The sequence below is a fragment of the Camelus dromedarius genome, chromosome 7 (genome assembly GCF_036321535.1).
Source record: "Camelus dromedarius isolate mCamDro1 chromosome 7, mCamDro1.pat, whole genome shotgun sequence".
Taxonomy (NCBI): domain Eukaryota; kingdom Metazoa; phylum Chordata; class Mammalia; order Artiodactyla; family Camelidae; genus Camelus; species Camelus dromedarius.
The window spans coordinates 31606550-31626452 of record NC_087442.1 but is presented as its reverse complement, the minus strand read 5'-3'; the positions used below and the strand labels follow the sequence as shown (position 1 = coordinate 31626452).

Below are 19903 nucleotides of genomic sequence, written 5' to 3'. Positions count from 1 at the left end.
AAACAAGCTACTATATAATGCATTATTTCCCACCCTGATACGAAATGCATCTAGAGCATCTATGTCCAATAGAACTTACTGTTATGATGGAAATCTTTAACATCAGTGTTCAGTGTGGTAGCCACCAGCCACACATAGTTATTAAACATTTGAAATCTGGCTAATGACACTAAATAACTGATTTTTAAATTTTATTTCAATAAATTTAAATAATCACATGTGGGTACAGACAACCCATATTGGACAATGTGGATCTAGTATGAGCCTTTATTTTTCCCCCCCTAAGAAACTATCTTATTAACATTCCAGCTGGAATCCTGGGGTTTCAGTCTCTGTCATTATCTTCTCCCTGTTTTTTTTTTTAAACTAATATTTGAAGACTATGAATCATAAACTAATTGCAGGTTTCCTACCTTCTATTTTAGAAGTAATTGAACAATATAAATGGTCTTCAAATTTATCAGTTCTTGATCTCTGGTAAATTTAGATAGGGAGTCTGAAATAAAAAGACAAATTTGACTTTTTAAAAAGAGAGCAAAAGTTGTAACTAAATTAGAAAATTGTTGGTTTTATTTTTTATCAAAATATTTATTAATCTTGACATTTATTATGTGTTCTTTTTTATAAATTCAGTTTATTTAAACTAAAATCCACCTTACCCATTTCTACCACCTTCCACTCCTGCCTTTTGCAAAGACTAATCTGTTATCTGTATCCATGAGTTTGGGTTTTTTGTTTGTTTTTTTGCTGTTAGGATTACATATAGAAGAGATGATATATAGTATTTGTCCTTCCCTGTCTACCTTATTTCACTAAGCGTAATATCCTAAAGGTTCATCAATGTTTTCTCAAATGGTAGGTAATATTTCATTTTTTAAGGCTGAATAATATTCCATAGTGTATTTATACCAAAATTTCTTTATCCATTCATTCATAAGTGGACACTTAGTTTGTTTCCATACCTTGGCCATTGTAAATAATACTGCAATGGATATGGGGTGCATAAATCTGTTTTCACTTTCTTTGATAAATACCTGTAAGTGGAATTGCTGGATAATATAGTAGTTCTAATTTTAATTTTTTGAGAAGCCTCCATACTCTTTTTCATAGTCATTGCACCAATTTACATTTTCACCAACACTGCACAGGGGTTCCCTTTTCTCCACATACTTGCCAATACTTGTTGTTACTTGTCTTTTTGATAATAGCCATTCTGACAGATGTGAAGTAGAATCACATTGTGGTTTTGATTTGCATTTCCCTGATGATTAATGATGCTGAATATCTTTTCATGTACGTGATGGTCATCTGTATGTGTTCTTTGCAAAAATGTATATTCAGATTTTCTTCCCATTTCTGAATCAAATTGTTGGGTTTGGGGGGGGGCTGTTATGTGAATTCTTTGTATATTTTTGATATTAGCTCCTTACCAGATATATGATTTGCAGTTGTTTCCTCCTATTTGATAGGTTGCCTGTTCATTTTGTTGATGGTTACCTTTGCTGCACAGAAGCTTTTCAGTTTGATATGATCCTACTTATTTATTTTTGCTTTTGTTGTTTTTGCTTTTAGTGTCAGTTAAAATAAAACAAACAAGACCACAAACTATGTCAAGGAGCTTATTGCTTATGTTTTCTTCTAGGAGTACTATGGTTTCAGGGCTTATGCTTAAGTCTTTAATCCATTCTGAATTAATTTTTGTATGTGGTCTAAGATGTTGGTCTAGTTTTATTCTTTTGTTTGTTAGCTGTTCCATTTTCCCAACACCATTTGTTCAAGAGGTTCTTTTCCTCATTGTATATTCTTGGTTCCTTTGTCATAAAGTAATTGACTGTATACACGTAGGCTCTCTATTCACTTCCAGTGATCTGTGTTTCTATTTTTATGCCAATACCATACTGCTTTAGTTACTATAGCTTTAATATTCTTTGAAATCAGGGATTGTGATGTCTCCAGCTTTGTTCTTGTTTCTCAAGATTGCTTTTGCAATTCAAGTTCTTTTGTGGTTCCATACAATTGTTAGGATTGTTTGTTCTATTTCTATGAAAAATACCTTTGGAATTTTGATAGGGATTACACTGAATCTATATATTGCTTTGGGTAGTATGGGTATTTTAACAATATTTATTCTTTCAGTCCATGAACATGGAAAGCTTTCCATTTATTTGTGTTTTCATCAATTTCTTTCATTAATGTCTTACAGTTTTTAATATACAGATCTTTCACCTTGGTTAAATTTATTTCTAGGTATTTAATTTTCTTGATGCAACTACAAATGGGATTGTTATCTTAATTTTTCTTTTTGATAGTCTGCTAGTATAGAAATGCAACATATTTTTGTGTGTTAATTTTGTATCCTGCAACTTTACTAAATTTATTAATTCTAACAGTTTTTTGATGGAGTCTTTAGGATTTTATATATATAACATATATCATATGCAAATACTGACAGTTTGATCTCTTTCTTTCCAATTTGGATACCTTTTCTTTCTTTCTTTCTTTCTTTCTTTCTTTCTTTCTTTCTTTCTTTCTTTCTTTCTTTCTTTCTTTCTCTTTCTTTCTTTCTTTCGTTCTTTCTTTCATTCTTTCATTCTTTCTTTCGTTCTTTCTTTCCTTTCTTTTTTACTAATTGCTTTGGCTGTGATTTCCAATATGATGTTGAATACATTTGATAAGAGTAGACATCCTTGTCTAGTTTCTGACTTGGAGGAAAAGCTTTTAGTTTTTCACCATTGAGTTTTCCTCTCTGTTGATCAGACACACTAATAAATAAAATTTTTCTTACCCTTTTTCTGCTTTAATTTCCTCTTTTCTTTCTCCCTTAGTTTTATTTCTGCTCAGGATCCTCTCCCTGCCAACTTCTATAATACTTCCTTTCAATGCAGTTTTCTACTCATTTTTCTCTTAATGACTAATTCTCTGTACTTCTCTCCTTTTAGCTCTGCCTTGCCCGGAAAAGGGGGGTGCTTTTTTTCTTTTGATAAATGAACTTTTCTATCTGTTCTCTTGACCTAATTTTCTTCTAGCTCCTTTGAAACCTAGCTTCATTGTCATTCTTCCTTTTGTCAATCTTTTATCCATCACCATTTTCTTTCATTCACTTTCAATTTTAAGTTATTGCTCACTCTCCTTTCATTATCAAAGTCTCAAATAAGTCATTTTATATCAATACCAAAACTTCTTCATCTTCTATTTTTCCATAAATACCTTGTCATCTGGTCATTCACATCCTTCTTTTTTTATAGATCACCAGTGATTTCATGAATTTCTTTTCTTAATCATCACTTTCCTTGACTTTAAAATACCTGGCATAATTCCCCAGTCTCACCCTGAAACTTACTCTTCCTTTGGCCTCCAAAAACTATACCATCTACGTGTTCTCGTGATGTTTTTGTAACTTTTTTGGCTCTTTTAAGATGTTTTTGTTTTCTTCTTTCTTCCAGCATTGTCCCCATGTACTTACTACTTGCCCTTGGTAAATTCTTTTATATGCTTCTAACTAGTCTCTGGATTGCCTTTCCATACTTCTGCACCCATTTCTGCCCTACTAAATAAATTCCTTGTAAAGTCAGCTCACCATTATATGATTGCTTGTATTAAAATCTTAAATGCTTTTCTGTTTTAAAATCTATAGCTTGGCCTTCAATAAAATAAGGCATATTCCAGCTCTATCTATTTAGTCTTCTTACATCTTTTTCATTCTGTAACCCAGCAATTCTTAAAGTATTGTCTAGGGAATATAAAGGGGTCCCTAAGACCTTTTTATGGTGGCTGTGAAATCAAAATTATTTTCATACTAATGTTAAGATCTTATTTGTTTTTTTTCACTCTTACTGTCTCATGAATATGCAATATAGTTTTTTAGAGACTAAATGACAATTGATGATGTCATTGCTCTGATAAATGGAATATGTACTTACCTATTCTTGTGATTTAAAAACCCCTCAGTTTAATAGCTAATAAATTACTTTAAGTAGACGATCTCTTTCTATAACAGAAGCTGTTTTTGAAGGAGGATTCTTAATAATTTTTGAAAGTGTAAAAAAAAAAATACACTGAGAGCAAAAAGATTTAAGAACTTCTGTTGTAACCTAATATGACTATCCAGTTTTATTTTTCCACGAGTCCATTTCTGTTTTGTAAATAAGTTCATTTGTGTCTTTTTTTTTTTTTAATTCCACATATAAGTAATTCCATATGGTATTTTTCTTTCTGGCTTACTTCGCTTAGAATGACAATCTCCAGGGCCATCAAAATGGCATTATTTTATTATTATTTATGGTTGAGTAGTATTCCATTGTATAAATATACCACAATTTCTTTATCCAGTCACCTGCCAATGGACTTTTAAATTGTTGCCTATCTTGGATATTGTAAATAATGCCACTATAAATACTGAGGTGCATGTATCTTTTCAAGTTAGAGTTCCCTCCAGATATATGCCCAGGAGTGGGATTGCTGGATCATATGTTACCTACCCCTATTTAAATATCATCTCTCTTTACTGTTTAGTGTGACGCTAAGTCCTTCATCAGAATTTCCCAATCTCCACCTTCACCTAAAACAGTATGTAATCATTCGTGTTTATGAACACTACCTGTAGTGCTTTATTTGTATCCTTTTATTTTTTAAAAAATGATGTTTATAGTATTAATGTATTTGGGAGATTACTAAAGTTTTTTTTATCAGGGACCATATAATTTTTAATCTTTGTATTTCTACTGAACTTTACATATTTTAGGAAGTCAGTAATTATTTGTTTATGGATAAAATTATTCAATTGTTCAGCCACCAGTCTACTCAAAAAAAATTTATTTAGGGTCAACTATGAGGTAGATATTTGAAAGGCCCTTGATTAGCTTAATGTGTCATAGTAGGTGCTTAAATGTAAAAAAGTGGTGTCATAATCATTTCATAACGTGTATAAAATGTTTGAGTGGAGTTCATTAGAAGAAAAATAGCAAATGAGAAAACATTCCTATGGAAATAAGGTGTTAAAAATGCTTCAGAGAAGTTTTACTTGAAAATGTTGCTTGCCTCAAATTATATTCTTACTGCTTGGAGCTTCATAGAGCACATACCCAGTACACTGCTAAACCTGAAAAAGTTATCTTCTCAGCACTTAGAAATACTAACTTCCTAGGCCCTAGAAAAAGCAGCCTTTACTAATCCTCTTCTTGATAATTTTTCCTACAAAATTTCCTGAACAAATATTTGAAAATCTTGCCAGATTTCAAAGAACATCCTCCACTCTTTTCTTCTGCTCTGCCCTAGAAGTATCAAAATATCTTAATTTTACAGATTTGTACATGAAGTTCTAAAAAAATTAATAATAAATTAAAATTTTGATAGCATATACATAACATAAAATTTACCATTTCAACCATCTTTAAATAAATGGTCCAGTGGCATGAAGCACATTCACATTTTTGTGCAAACATCATCAGAACTTTTCTCAACTTGTGAAACTTAAACTCTGTACCCATTAAATAATTACTCCCCACTTCCCTCTCTCCTATCTTGTAGCAACCACCATTTGACTACTCTAGATACATAAATGGAATCACGTGGTATTTGTCTTTTTGTGACTGTCTTCTTTTACTTAGCACTGATGTCTTCAAGGTTCATTTGTTTTGTAGCATGTGTCAGAATTTCTTTCCTTTTTTAAAGCTGAATAATGTTCCACTGTATGCATATACCGCATTTTGTTCATTTATCTGCTGATGCACATGAATATGTAAACTGGAATTTTACTTTTCATGTATGGAATTCATTATAATCTAATCAACAAAGCATTATATTTATAGACTACCTGGTAGGACATAGAGTTAAGGCCATTATGTTGTTATGGGTATTTGTTTAAGAAGGAATCTCCTCATATATAGGTTAATATTAGAACATATTTATTTGACTAGAATCTAGGCAAATAAGAATTCAGATTAAAAATTCAGATTGGGTTCAGACATCCTCACATTTTGAAAACTACCACTCAAGTTTCTTTGCAAGCTATGCATTAAACTTTTTTCATCAACAAAATACAACATCTCTCAGGATATAGTGTTTTAAGAAACCCCGTAGCAGGTGCGAACAGTCACACATCATTTTTTACTGGGGCTGTGATCCTAGAACTGTTGCTTCTAATGTTCTTAAAGCTGTTGTTTCCTTAATGTGCTCTGTTAGTGCCACTACTCACTCTGATGATTGGTAGAGTCTACAATTTTCACAGGCTAAAATGAAGAAAATCAATTTCAGACACTCAGAGTATCCACAGAAGGCACGGCTTGGAAAAATCATTTGTTGGACTACTCAGGGACTGAGTGTGTGTTGTGGGGAGGTTATTTTCTAGTATTTGTTTGTGGATTTCTACAACTATAGATTATCAGCACTAAATTATGGGTGGCATGAAAAACATGAAGAATTAAACTTTCATTTGTTGAGTGTGTATTACATTGAATGTGTATTATAAAGGAATTATATCAACAATCGAGGAGAAAATGATTCTCCCTTTGTTTTGGAGAAATCAGACCAGTGATTAAGTACTATATGGAGAAAATACTAGCTCACTGTGTTTATCTGTACCTTTTTTATTTAGATATAATTGACATATACCTATTTATCTGAACCTTAAGTACTAGTCCTACAAGCTTGATTTCCCTCGGGCTAGCTGAACATTCCATAGAGATATTTCCTTTGTTTCAATTCATGAAGGCATGTCATTTTAAACTGGATATTCTAGGTAAATAAACAAATAGTGCACATACTTTATGTACAATTTGCTGGTAAGTTGCTGACAGAGTTTAATGTACTTTAGAGCTTAGGGTACACCTAGGCGTATACAAGAGAACAATATATAATTGTAAATAAATGTAAATTGTTTGGAGAGTAGTCATGTTGTTAATATTTTGAATAGGGATAGAAACCCAGAAAATAATTATTTGCAAAAAAAAAATTGTAGAAAGGAAAATGTTCTACATTTGTAATGAAAATTAAAGAAGCTGAATGAGAAAGTAAAAATGATAGGATCTCCTTTTCCTTATTTATTAGCACATATTTGTCAGTTAAATAGTTTGTATTTGATATGCAAATTACATGATTCTGCTGGGCTTATTTCAGGATTTACTTTAATAGCATTAAGTTGTGATCCTACTAAAATGAATCTCTTAAATGAGTTAATGCAACTCTTTTAAAATATACTTTTAAAGCCTTTTGGTCATTCTGTTGTTCATCACTATCAAAAAGACATGAACTTCAGAATTGTATTTCCTCCCACCAGGGATAGGGATATATTTAAGACTGTCCATCAAAGATGACTTCATTTTATAATCTAGAGCCATATGGTTTCAAAGTAATGATCATTCATTTTCAGACAAATATTTAGAGCTTACTTTGTGGCAGGTACTTTTATTGACAAACTAACGAAAAACCCAAGAAAACAAAAAGAAAAAAATTTGATCAGTCTTAATGGAAGGAAAATAATTCTGTAAAGTTGAATTTTCTGGGTTGTATTTGAGAGTGAGCCAGAAATTCCACTTATTTTTAAAATCCTGTAGTTGAAAATCTCAGTAAATTTTCAAATTACTGTTTATTTGTCCAAGAAGTAAACCAGATTTAGTTATATTTTTCCAAGTATTAGTTTTCATTTATATAATACAGAAATAGTTAGCTTATCTAGAAAGCTTCATATTTCTATAATTTACTCAATGATAAATTAATTTTCCCATTGTATGATGTAACATGACCCACACAAATAATAACTGTAACAGTTCTCTAACCATCTATGAGGTATGTATGTCTCTTTATATATGTTCTATGAGATTTTGTAGATAAATAGGCCAAATGAGAGAACTGTTTATGTTTTTAAAAACACATTGTATGCAGATATCTCAATAAATCTTTATTAATCTAATAAATCTATGAAAATTTTGGAAATAAAAATAAATAGTTGGCTTGCTGAAATTAATGTCTGAAATAGTGGATATAGCTATTTAAAGAAAGCCTAAAGAGTTTAACTAGTTTCTTCCCTTTCACATAGGTTCATAAACCATACACCTGAGTGCTTAGAAATTAGAACACACTGACTAATAATTAAGTTCATCAGGAATGTTCTTTTTAAGGAGGGCTGATATTGGTGAATAAAAATCTAGCAGGGTTGAATCGTTGATTGGAATCACTTTTGATAGCTAAGTGACTATACTTGCAAATATTTTTCTTATCTTTGATATGCCTTTGTGGATCTTCAAATTCGTACCCTCAAAATGGTTTTCTAAATTTTTTGACTTGGTATGCAGCCAAGAGTACTTTAACATAATTCAGAAAACAGTGTGAGAATGAGATTTTGGATTTCCTGATGAAATTTCAGGGGTATATGTTTATTGTGTGTACCTGGCAAACTTCTTGTCTCTTTGGCTTGGTGTCTGGGAAGCTCCTAGCATGGTGCTTACACATAATAAATCCTCAATGTTGGCCTGTATATATGTTTTTGTGGCTGAAAGTCATTAGAAAAAACCTACCAGTTTATAGTTGGAGGCCAGTTTCCTACAGATTCTCATCTAAATAAAAACACACATAAAATATAAAACTAAAAAAAAGTACATAAAAGGGTACAGACCTATCAAGTTGGTGCTCTCTTCTGTCAATTTTCAAGTTGTGTTTATTTGACTATTTACAAAGATAGTGTTTTGTGAAGTTTCTGGCAATATATTTATATAATCACAATCTCTTTTAATTCTAAAACTAAGGATACTTTTGTGAATTTTAGCTCACAAAAATCTTCTCACTTGTTGACCTTGATAATTCTCTTTGTTTCATACTGTATGTTGGTAAAATATGCACAAATTTTTGATTTTACAAAAAGGAAGAACTAGCAAAATAGATGGCTATATCTATGAAATGGACTATTTCTTAGTGATTTGAATGCTTTGGGGGGTTTTTATATGAATCTCATCCAAGAATTATAAGAGCATTCACCCAGAACATAGAATAAAATAAACTCCCAGAATCAAATGATGATTATGAATTATTCTCAGTGATAAATAAATAAACAAGAGACAGCAATCAGATAAAGGATGACTGCTCTCTTAATAAAAGAAGAAAAAATGAAAGAGAAGATAATGTTTTTATTAAAGCTGCCAGCCTGAAATTTGAACAATTTGTATTGCATTCTTCTGTTAAGTTAGAATCTATCAAAGCATTTTGTTTCATAGCTGTGTTGTTTTAATTTAATAAATGTATAGAATAGCATCTTTAAATAGATGAAATACGTACATCTCTGAAGTAAGCAGAAATGGAAGGGAGATTCAATATTGTAAAATGGGCGTGTCTCCTCACCTGAGCTAGCTTCTTTGAACCTACCTTCTGTCTTTATTCTTTGCTAAAGATAAATTGGCTTCAGAAGAGAATCCATTGCTTGACGCAGCATGTTCCAGGGAAAGTGATTTTCTTAATCATTGCTCTCAACATTGCTCAATTTAAGTTGCAAGAGCTTATAAATTCTGAAAAATTTTTTTTAAAAATCTTGGCTTATGTGTAAATTAGGTTAGATGATAGAAGTAGGTCAGTGTTGGTGGAACTTCCCCTGAATAATCAATTTCAAAAAAAAAATGGGAGTATTGAATAAAAAGTGGATAGGCAGGAAACAAATGGTTCATAAATTTAAGTAGTTTTAATATTAATTTAACATTAATGAAACAAATATTGTGTCCTGGGTGACAATACACTGGTATTATCCTTGAGAAGTATTTATCACAAAACCTCAGTATGTAAAAGAGTCTCCTTTTTGATAAATACACAGTATTGTGGTAAAAGCTGAGAGAACTGGTATAAGATTAGGATTATGAATTTGTCAAAGGAGGGATTTGGGGATGGAATCATTTGACCAGTGGTTGAGAAAGCCTGAAAATTCCAAGTCGTCCAGGGTTATCAAACTTCTTACAGCTGTGGCTATGTATCCCTCCAGTGACTGGGAAGTCCTACAACTCCCAGGACCCTAAGTCTTTGCTACATAATTTAGAAGACTTTCCCTGAGAGTTGTGTTCTGGTTCTCTAGACTGCCTGCATCACGTTTCCTTTGGTTTGAAAGAGGTGGACAAAGCATCTCCAGCTTCAAGAAGGCAGCTGCAGAGTCGTTTTCATCCATGAATCCTGTCCACTTACTTCTCTGACTTACAGACTTGAGCAGCCTGTTATTTTGCTGCAAATGAGACCTTCTTGTCACTGAAAGTAAAAGAGGAAAATAAGAAAATTATAGAACCTGGGATTTGTTCTGAGGATCATAATAAATGTTGATCTGCTATTAAACTTGGTACCTGTATTAATAAAAACAATTATTGGTCAACATTGAAAGGAATGGGCATAGTAATTTTCTTATGCAAGTAAAAAGGAAAGGGGGGAATTATCAGAACAGGAAGGGATGAGCAAGAGAAGAAAAGGAAACAAAGAAAGGAAGCACTTTTAAATCTGATGCATTTTTTAAGGCTTAGGCATCCTACTACAAGGAAGAACGTGAAAGGAAATTGGATCTACGTGCTATTCTTTATAATCTGAGTGTGTTTAAACCTGCTTTACTAATTCTGGTACTAGCGTTCTTGAATTTTTCTTTACCATTTCCCTCTAATTTAGTCTTACACTCTCAGTCAAAAACAACAATAAAAACTAAAGTGGTTTTGGAAGAAATGCTCTTTTATTAACTCACTTGTGTGTTTTTTGAGCTCCCACTGAGCACATGCCTCTGTAGAACTAAATAAAGTCAACTCTAGCCTGTGTTTGAACCCAGGAGCTTGTTTTCAACCTATTACCTATAGTTGTAAAAGTTTTTGAATGTGGGGTCAGAATTCATATTTCAGTTTTATTGCCTGAAGTGCTTTTTTCCCTTCTCTAGTTTTTAGTATTTTACTCTATTAGTAATGGTGTCAAGAGTACTGGTGTAATTTTTCTCTCTTCCACAACCTATTGGAAATGGTAAACAGTATTTATGGGGTTTGGGGGAGGTTTTTTTGGAAATTTATCATTCAGTTTGACTGTTACAGCAGCATGTATTTGTGTGTTTATGGTTTATATGACTTCACTAGTTCTGATTCAAATAATTGACAATTATTTTAGTAAAAATATTTTCAATATGCTTGAAAATCTTTCATGAAAGTTATGTGGCATGTGAAAGGGAGTTATGTTCACTTTATGAACCTTTTTTCTAATTTTAAATGTCATCAAAATTATTTATTTCCAGTAATTATTTTTATAAAAAGTAGAGGAAATTTTAAATGTACTAAAAAGTCTCCAGCTTTTGGAGTATAAGAATTATTCTTTTTGTTACTTCGTGAGAAATTCTGAAGGGCATTTAGTTCTGATTCAGACAGAGATGTCACTTTTTCCTTCTGCCTCATAGATGATTATTTTCACATAGCAAATTGCTGTTATAGTTGCAATCACCACCTGTTTACTTTTGCTTATTACATGATATCACATTTTAACTTAGAATCTGTCTCTGGCTTTGGGGAGTATCATTCTTTCAAAAGCATATTGGCTACATGCTTAACATGTCCTTAAGCAGTCAGTAGGGAGAGTATTTTTTATCTGTGTCTCCAGCAGATAGCAAGCCTGATACTTAGCAGATGTTCAGTAACTGCAGTGATGAGGAAGGGAGGCCTTTATGCAGTTTGAAATTTCAACCATTGCTGTTCATCAGGTATAATATTTCAGTTACACAAGATGAATATTTTCTAGAGATCCGCTGTACAACATTATGCCTACAGTTAACAATACTGTATTGCACACTGAGAAATTTATTGAGGCAAGATCTGATGTAAGATATTCTTACCACAATAAAAAAATACAAACAAATGAAATTTGATTTTAAAGTATTTTTACATATCTATGTAAATATAGTAATGCATTTTTACCCAGTTCCATCAGGCAGCTCTGACTTTTGTTTGCTCTGAGAGAAATCCAAGGGAGCAGAATCCTATATGTAACTGTCCAGCATTACTTCATCCTTTAATGACTGCCTGGTTACCTCCTACTTTGCCAACAGTATTTGCTCGTTGACTGAATTTTGATTTTTACTTTCTCTGACTGAACTCACCAATAAAATATAGATATTTTCAATGCAAAGCTAGAGACAAATGTATACATGTCAAAAGTGACTAGAAATAAGATTGTCCTATCCCTGAATAAGTACATTTTGAACCATGTCCCTGATATCAGTGAACTTAGCATTCATTGTGGCATCAGTTGTTTTCAAGGTGAACTTTTATTTCAGTTCAGTTCCTTTGAATGCATCTCCTTAATGACCTGATAGGGAGATGATGAAGCCTGAAGCATTATTTGCTCCACTTTCTTAGATCCAGATGCTATTAACAGGGAGGTGGGTCAACCAAACAAAAATAAATCTCACAGAGGCCCCATTCTGCTGAGATAGTGCTTACATGATTTACCTGAGGTAGCTAAATGATAGTAAATACAAGTTTTTGTTGATAATTAAAGTACCTCTTCTTAGAATTCTGAAGAATCTCCTTTTACCTTGTGCTGCATCAAGATGACAAAAGGATAATTTGAGAACCAAACTCACGGAATAATTCTTGTGTAGATTAGCTATGATTAGTATTTACATTTATGTGTGTGTGTTTATATGCACTATAGTTGTGTATTATATACCGTCATCACTTCAGGTTGCCTCCAGTATTAACTGCCCAAACTACAAATCCTACTTTATTAATGTATAGGTTAAGTCAGTATTTTTCAAGCTTTTAAAACAATATTTTATATTTTTAACTCCAAAGTGTATGTTCTCAATTAAGATTATTTGAAATGCCAAAATAAAGTGAATATTGTGCCATATTAAGTTAAGGCAGTGGAACAGAACACGCCTTTGTTTCCATATCTTACCTCTTTGGGAAGAAAATCAGTGAATGAATATTTGAACCAGGATTACCTAAGGGTAGTATCTCTATCCTGGTTTAGAGCCATTGTCCATTCTACTTAACATTTCAGTTATAAATTTCCATGCCTGTCCAGTTCCATGTTGATAAGCCTGTAGATTAATACATCCATTTAAAAAGTATTTATTGAGGGCCTACTGTGTGCCAGGCAGTAATTTTGGTTTATTGGACTCAAAGGTGCATTAACCAGATAAGCATCCCTGCCCTTGTGGAGTTCACACTATGTTAATCAGAGTTGAGATGCTGATTGTTGGCAGCACTCTGTATTTCTGCTGGCAGGTTCACAGTATTTAGCCTTTGCAGAACCAGTTTTAAAAAAATCTTTATTTCTTCTCTTGATACGTACAACATCTGTACAAATGATAATGATACGATGGTCCCCTCACATAATTGCTGGATGAAAAAAAAGTCTGCTGCAGAATACCTCCTAACCCTTCCTAAATTTTTGCAGGAATAGAATAACTAACTACTCATATAGAGTATGAACTGCCTTTGGAATAATAATTGAAAAAAAAAAAAACTTTCTCCATTCCTCAGAAGCCTGTTTCTTTCATCCTGTGTAGCATATATCCTCATTACCCAACACCTGTAATTAAACTTATGAGTTTTGTTGCTTTGATGGATTTGGTTGTTTATTTATTTTCTTTTCACTGAAATGTTAATTATACTATCAGCCTTTATAAACAGTGGACAATTATTTATGTCCTCTTATTTGGCTGTAGTTAACTAACTTGTTTTGAGATAATAAAATAATTATTAGTTCTCATCATCCTCTATGATGACCTATGCCCTATAATATGAAACCTATACTTAAAATGTTAGTGTAATTTTTACTTTTGAACATCAGTTACACATTATGACCTATATAACAAATGTATTTCATTATTCACATTTTTAGTGTATCTTTTCCAAATTGTGAAATTCACGAGATAAAGGATTTTGTTTTGTGCTATTTTGCAGTATAATTCAAAAGACACTTGTACTTGTTTTATACTTAAGCTTTGCACAATGTAATTTTTTTTCCTTTTATTTAGAAAATAATTAAATGATAGTGTTTCTTTTAGGACATATCTTCATTTTTGTTAATTAAAAGACAGGCGTGTAAAAAAATGTTAACAAAGAGTTCCAAGTAGCATATTAGAAAACTGAATCTCTTTCTTGAGTTATCAACGAGTTCCTAGAAAAAAAAATACAACAAAACTAAGCCACCTAGTAATTGTTCACTTCATCTAATATGGTTCCTTAAAAGAAGACAGTTCAAACTCTCTGGGAATGTTTGGGTGATGCTCCTTTCTCCTCCCACAACAAACCTTAAATAAATTTGTCATCCAATTTAAAAGGCTAGAAGAAATTAGAAAAAGGAATGTTTGTAAATGTGAACTTTTATCCAGAATGTCGCGTTTGAGTGTCTTGGCTTAAAATGAATACTGCCCTGGCACACACACGTCATGTTGCTCAGCACAATGAAATAATCGCCCTTGCATATTCTACATTATACTGCACACTCCATGAGAGCAGGGTTGTGCTCAGAGCCCGGACAGTCCCTGGCATAGACTTGGCAACCCTGGCAACCAACCCACATGTGTGAATGTGTATACACATAAGAGAGTTCAAATTAACCTCCCCAGCTCTGGTTTTGACTTTTCCAGTTTCTTAATTTCCTTTACTGATTTAAGTTTTTTGGGTTTTTTTCTTTTTCACTTATATAAGTGACTGTTTAATTCTTAAGTGATCATCATATACCAAATGATCACTTAAGAATTAAAATAGCCACTGATGGTGATCATTATCATTCCTGTAATCAGTAATCTATGACAGGTTTTACTTTTTTTTTTTCCTTGAGATTTAAGTTACTAAAAATAACATATGCTTATTTAAGTGAAGTCTGTATACTGAAGTGGTGATATATTCTTTGTTTATTTTGAAAATTAGCTTGCTTTGTCTTTTGTTTTTAAACTTGACTTCTGTCAAAGAAATACACACACAGATTTTTTGAAAATCAAATGAAACAGAAGGCTTATTATAATGAAAAGTAGCAGTCCTCTGCCTTGCACCTTTCCACTGCCCAGTCCAGCTATACAGAGGCAACAAGTTTCTGGACTTTACTTCCATAATTTTAAATGATATCCTTATTGCTGTTGCTTGAGTTACAATTTTCGATATTAATTTTGATTACTGAAAATGGAGAGACTGTTGGGAGAGAAAGGCATATAAACAAAAAGGTGAAATAAAATCTAAGCTGATATATGCTACACAGGAGTTCTGCACAGAGTGTTTTGGGTCCATAAGAACAGCTTGGCATTTTAGGCCTTCTGAATTGCTTTCAAGAATCACTGTGTTGTTTGTACTTCCATCTGCAGTAAACAAGACAGTGCTCATCTTTCTACTTTCTTGCCAACACTGGGTAGAATCCAGCATTCAAATTTATGCTGTTCTGATGACATAAGTGGTATCTCATTGGTTTTTAATCTGTATCTTCCTGCTAACAAGTGATTTTGAGCATTTTAAACTATATTTGATAGCTCTTTTGGCTTCCCCTTCTAAGAAAGTGCCTTTTTAAGTTTTTTGCTTATTTTTTCTGTTAGTTTCCTCTGAGTATGTATTCTGATATTGATTCCTTGTTGGTTTTAGGTCTTCCCTCAGTTTATCTATGAAATTTATCTGTGGTATCATTCACTGAAAAATTCTCATTTTCATTTAGCCAGATCCATCAATTTTATGTCTCTTTATTTACGCTTTTTAGGTCTTGTTTCAGAATTGCTTTTTACTTCTAGTGCTCATAAAGAATCACCAAAATTTTGTCTAATTACTTTGGAAAGATAACTTTCACATTTAAGACTCCTTAATCTAGTTGGAATCCAAATTCCTATATGCTGTAATATAAGGAACTAAGTTTTTTTTTTTTTTGCCATATTCTGAGACTGTTTTTCTTTTTCCATACAATGAGACAGCACCAACCATTTCTTTTGCTTTGTCTTACCATCCTTATCATACATGAAGTTCTCATTGAAATGTGAGTTTATTTCTGAACGCTCTATCCCTGTCCCTGTGCCTGGCTTTGTAGTATACCCTAATATTTGGTAGAGTGGATTCCTTATCTTTGCCCTTCATTTTTGATTTTTACTTTAATAATAATAGACTTTTTATAACATATACTTTAAAAAGGGGTTCATAGATTGTCTTTAAAAATCTAAAATTTATAGATTGATTCAGGAAAAATTGATATGCATGAATACTGGAAAGGGAAAATAAACCAGTGAATTAGAAAATAGCTTAGACTACTACATTTTGATAAGAAACCTTTTTCTTTTGGTGGCATATAGCAGGCAAAAAATAATTATGGAAGAAAAACTGGCACAAGGAAAGTCAAGGGTGGAGCCTGCTCCTATGCAGAATTTTGTCATTAAGAGAAATACGGAAAACAGAAGCAGTAGAGAAAGACTGTTAGACTGTTAAGAGCAGAACTTTGAATTACCGTAGTTTTTGTGACTTCAGGTTACTTAATACTTAAGACTAACTAAAACAATGGTTTCAAGTTATTCTCTGAGGAATATACCCCCAAGGTATCTGGGGAAAGAATAGTGATGGCACTGAGTATTTGGGGTCCTGATTCAGCCAGAATGTTTCATTTTTATCTGCTTCAGTTAAGTGACCTGTAACTAATATTGCATTGGAAGAAATAAATTTTGGCCAAAAGTGTTTGGAAATGACTTAAATAAAATTAATGAGACATCTAAATGGTCAACAAATTTGGCCTATGATGTCATTCATCACTTTCAATGCCTGTGGCAGACCGTGCTACTTGAACACAGTGCTCTTTCCTGTTTCGGACTCAAATGCAATCTTCATATGGCTTTTCATATGGTCCCTGCCAATCAGTCAGGGTTAGTTTGTGAGTCAAAAACCATGTACTATCTATAAACTATGCAAAGTACTATCATTTTATTGGACCTTTAGAACATTTTAGTCTGAGAAAGGTATGACCTAATCTTTCAGATTAAAGAAGTAAGAGACTAGAGAAGAGAGTAGTTAAATAGGAAATTGGTCTGGAAAATACAAATTCAGATGAGTATTAAGGTAATAACGCATTGTGATTATAAAGGGAAATGCTTACTACCAATTTGTTAATTGTGAAAAGGCCTGCATAGCTCATTAAGTATGTGTTGAAGAGGCAATTGAAATCAATCATGTTTTCAGTTGGGAACCTTGAGACATAAATAGTTTTATTCCATAAATTACAAAATTTAATCACCAAAAGTTTAAACCTGACAAATCAACGTAAGAGCGGGAAATAAAATCTGCATCTGTTGCAGATGCGTCTAGTGCTGTCTTTGTGATCCTTGCTTTCCACCAAACAAAGGATTTAAATTCTGCTAAATTAAAATGTAGAAAAACATTATACACTTTTGAAGATTCACAAAGCAGTGAGTGCATCAACAGTTACCCTTATTTGAGGTTGACCATGTTTTCTGTTCTATGAAGTCACTGAAGTAATGTGACATAAAAGCAAAGTTAATTTTCAAAGCAGTGACAATTATTTGTTTCTGTTAACAGGGCTACTGTAATGTGATGCTGGGATTGAATTTACTTAGGACTCCATTTCAAGGTTGACTCGAAAGTCTTGTGGAAGATCTGGAAGAAATAGGTAAGTGGCCTTTTGGTGATAAGTCTCTTGTTCGTTTTACTTTTTTTGTTTGTTTGTTTGTTTTTCTAATGTTTATTTTGTCCTTTAATTTTTTGGTTAAATATCTTTGCTGAAAGGTTAAAAAGTTCCTCGGTGAAACTAGAGACGTATCAAGTGTGGCAACAGCAGCTTTTACCACTGTCACTTCTCCTTGCTGTGCTCCTTCTTCCTTTTAAACTTGGTCTCAGTTTGTTTTTTTGAAAATTAACACGAATTTTTGCAGAATGTTAATTTGGTTTTGAAATACTGAAAGGAAATGATCAGGCAAGAAAAGCCCTTGAAGTATTTTCTGTTACCGTTATGCTGGCCTTTTATACTGACGTTTTCAATATTATTTTGTTAAGATCTAATTGATATTGAGGTTTTGGGGAGTTTGTAGAAATGTCAAAAAATAAAGAGGCTAGCATACTAGTAATGATTTTTTTTTCTTGAAAGCTTGATTTTTTTTTTTAATAAACTTCCAGACCTAACAAGTCTACTGCTTAAGAAGCATTTATTTTCTTTTTAATGTTGTACTTCTTTAAATCTAATGGCGGTTTTCCTTGATATTTACAAGAGCCATTTAGAGAACTTTAAATCCATTGTTTGGTACAAAGTAGGGACCATGGGGACAGCATGAGATACATTTCCAAGAGATGCAGATTTTATCTCCCACTCTTATTCAATATATAATGTTTCTGTAAAATTAGTTTTTCAGTGTCATTGTTGACTATGGTATCAATCATCCAGTATGTTATAGGTGGCCAAATCTATAAAAATATAATTAGAAAAAGGAAACTAAAAGGTGATTCTAGATGAAGAAGTTACAACACTTCTCTCACTAGTATTACCCCTTAGAGAGAGGGGAAACTGTGGTGCCCTAGCTTCTTCAGAATTCTTTCTTTTTCTTGCCGACCCCATCCCAGAATTCTTTATTCAGGGAGTTCACCTTGATAAGTGTAGGATGGGTCTCAGGACCCTCTCTGTGAGACCTGTATTGCTCTACCCATTTCTGAACCTTTCTCTAGACACAGCTTCCATGTCTCCCCTGAGAGATTTTTTTCAACATGCTGAATTATGTAGTCAAATATTTCTCAGGTATGTTACCTACTATTTTGCTGATGGACTTCTACTTGTTTTGTGCCAGCTTTATTGTTTTGCCAGATGTACAAGCAAAATGATTCCACATTTATTTCACATTTAGGATTTTGAAATGCTTTAGCAACTTTTTACATCATTTTACACTTTCATTAAACTCAGTTTTACTCTGGCATTGCTTATGATGTAAGTAAGGCTAACGTTATTATCCGTTACTTAGTAAGTTGAGAAACTAAAAGGCAAAGAATTTAAATTATTTGGAAAACATAGCTTGTTGCAATTTTATAGCTAATGATTATTAGATGTTATTAGAGCCCATGTCTGCTTACATCCAATCTTCTTTCTGACGTCATGTGATTTATGCTTACTATAGACCATGGTTATGCTGATATAGCCCCTCCTTGTAAGACCTTTTGTATGTAAATTCTCATTTGTTAAGCAGTGATAGAACATTTGTCTTAGTAATAGCAGGAGCTTTTTAGATTTATTTAGATTTAGATTAAGCAGGAATTACCTGACAGTGAACATCATGGAACCACAAAAGAAATGACTTTTAGAAAATAGTGTTTTTCCCAGAAAGGTACATAATTGTGTATGTATGAAAATACATAGCTATTTTCAAGAAATACTAGTTTTCTTCTTCCCTTTCCACTCTTCCATTCCATTCCCCGAAGAAATCCCTAAAATGAATACTTGGTTGAATCTTCCTATTTTCAAATAGTTGTCCCCATTTTACCTCTCAGAGAGGTTGTATAACCTGCCCTAGGTTATACTTCTCAAATGGAAACTAAAATGTTTCATAGGGCTTCTAACTGAGGGTACTTGTGTATATGGTTAAATGGTTAGTTTGATGAGTATGTGTGTGTATTTTACTTCACAATATTTACTATTACTTTCAGAGTTTCCATTGTAAGAGCATTAAATCCAAATAAAATACCAGTTATTTCAGTGAAGCAGGAAAAAACTTCATTCACATACTCACAGGAAGTTGCTGTAAGTTTCATAAATACTTACTAAAATTAGCCATCATACTTGATGAAATCTTTGCTCCGATTTTTAAATTATTGAAAAGTAAATGACCTGTGCAGGGAGATGATTTGGCTAAGGAGGGGCGGGCTGGGCCAGTGATTCCGATACATGGTGTGCTTGTGTTTCTTGGCAAAATGAAGCAGAATGAATAAGACTGTAAATAGAGAGTCTGTAGGGTATA

At 32.7% G+C, this 19903-nt stretch overlaps 1 protein-coding gene across 2 annotated transcripts in view; it reads left to right on the top strand.

The window, feature by feature from the left end:
* Positions 1-19903, top strand: part of FOXP2 (forkhead box P2) — a 500104-nt gene that overhangs the window by 137994 nt on the left and 342207 nt on the right. For both annotated transcript variants that reach the window (XM_064487425.1, XM_064487424.1), the window contains exon 2: positions 17487-17577. The gene's annotated coding sequence lies outside the window, so the exon portion shown is untranslated. The remainder of the gene's footprint in view (positions 1-17486; positions 17578-19903) is intronic.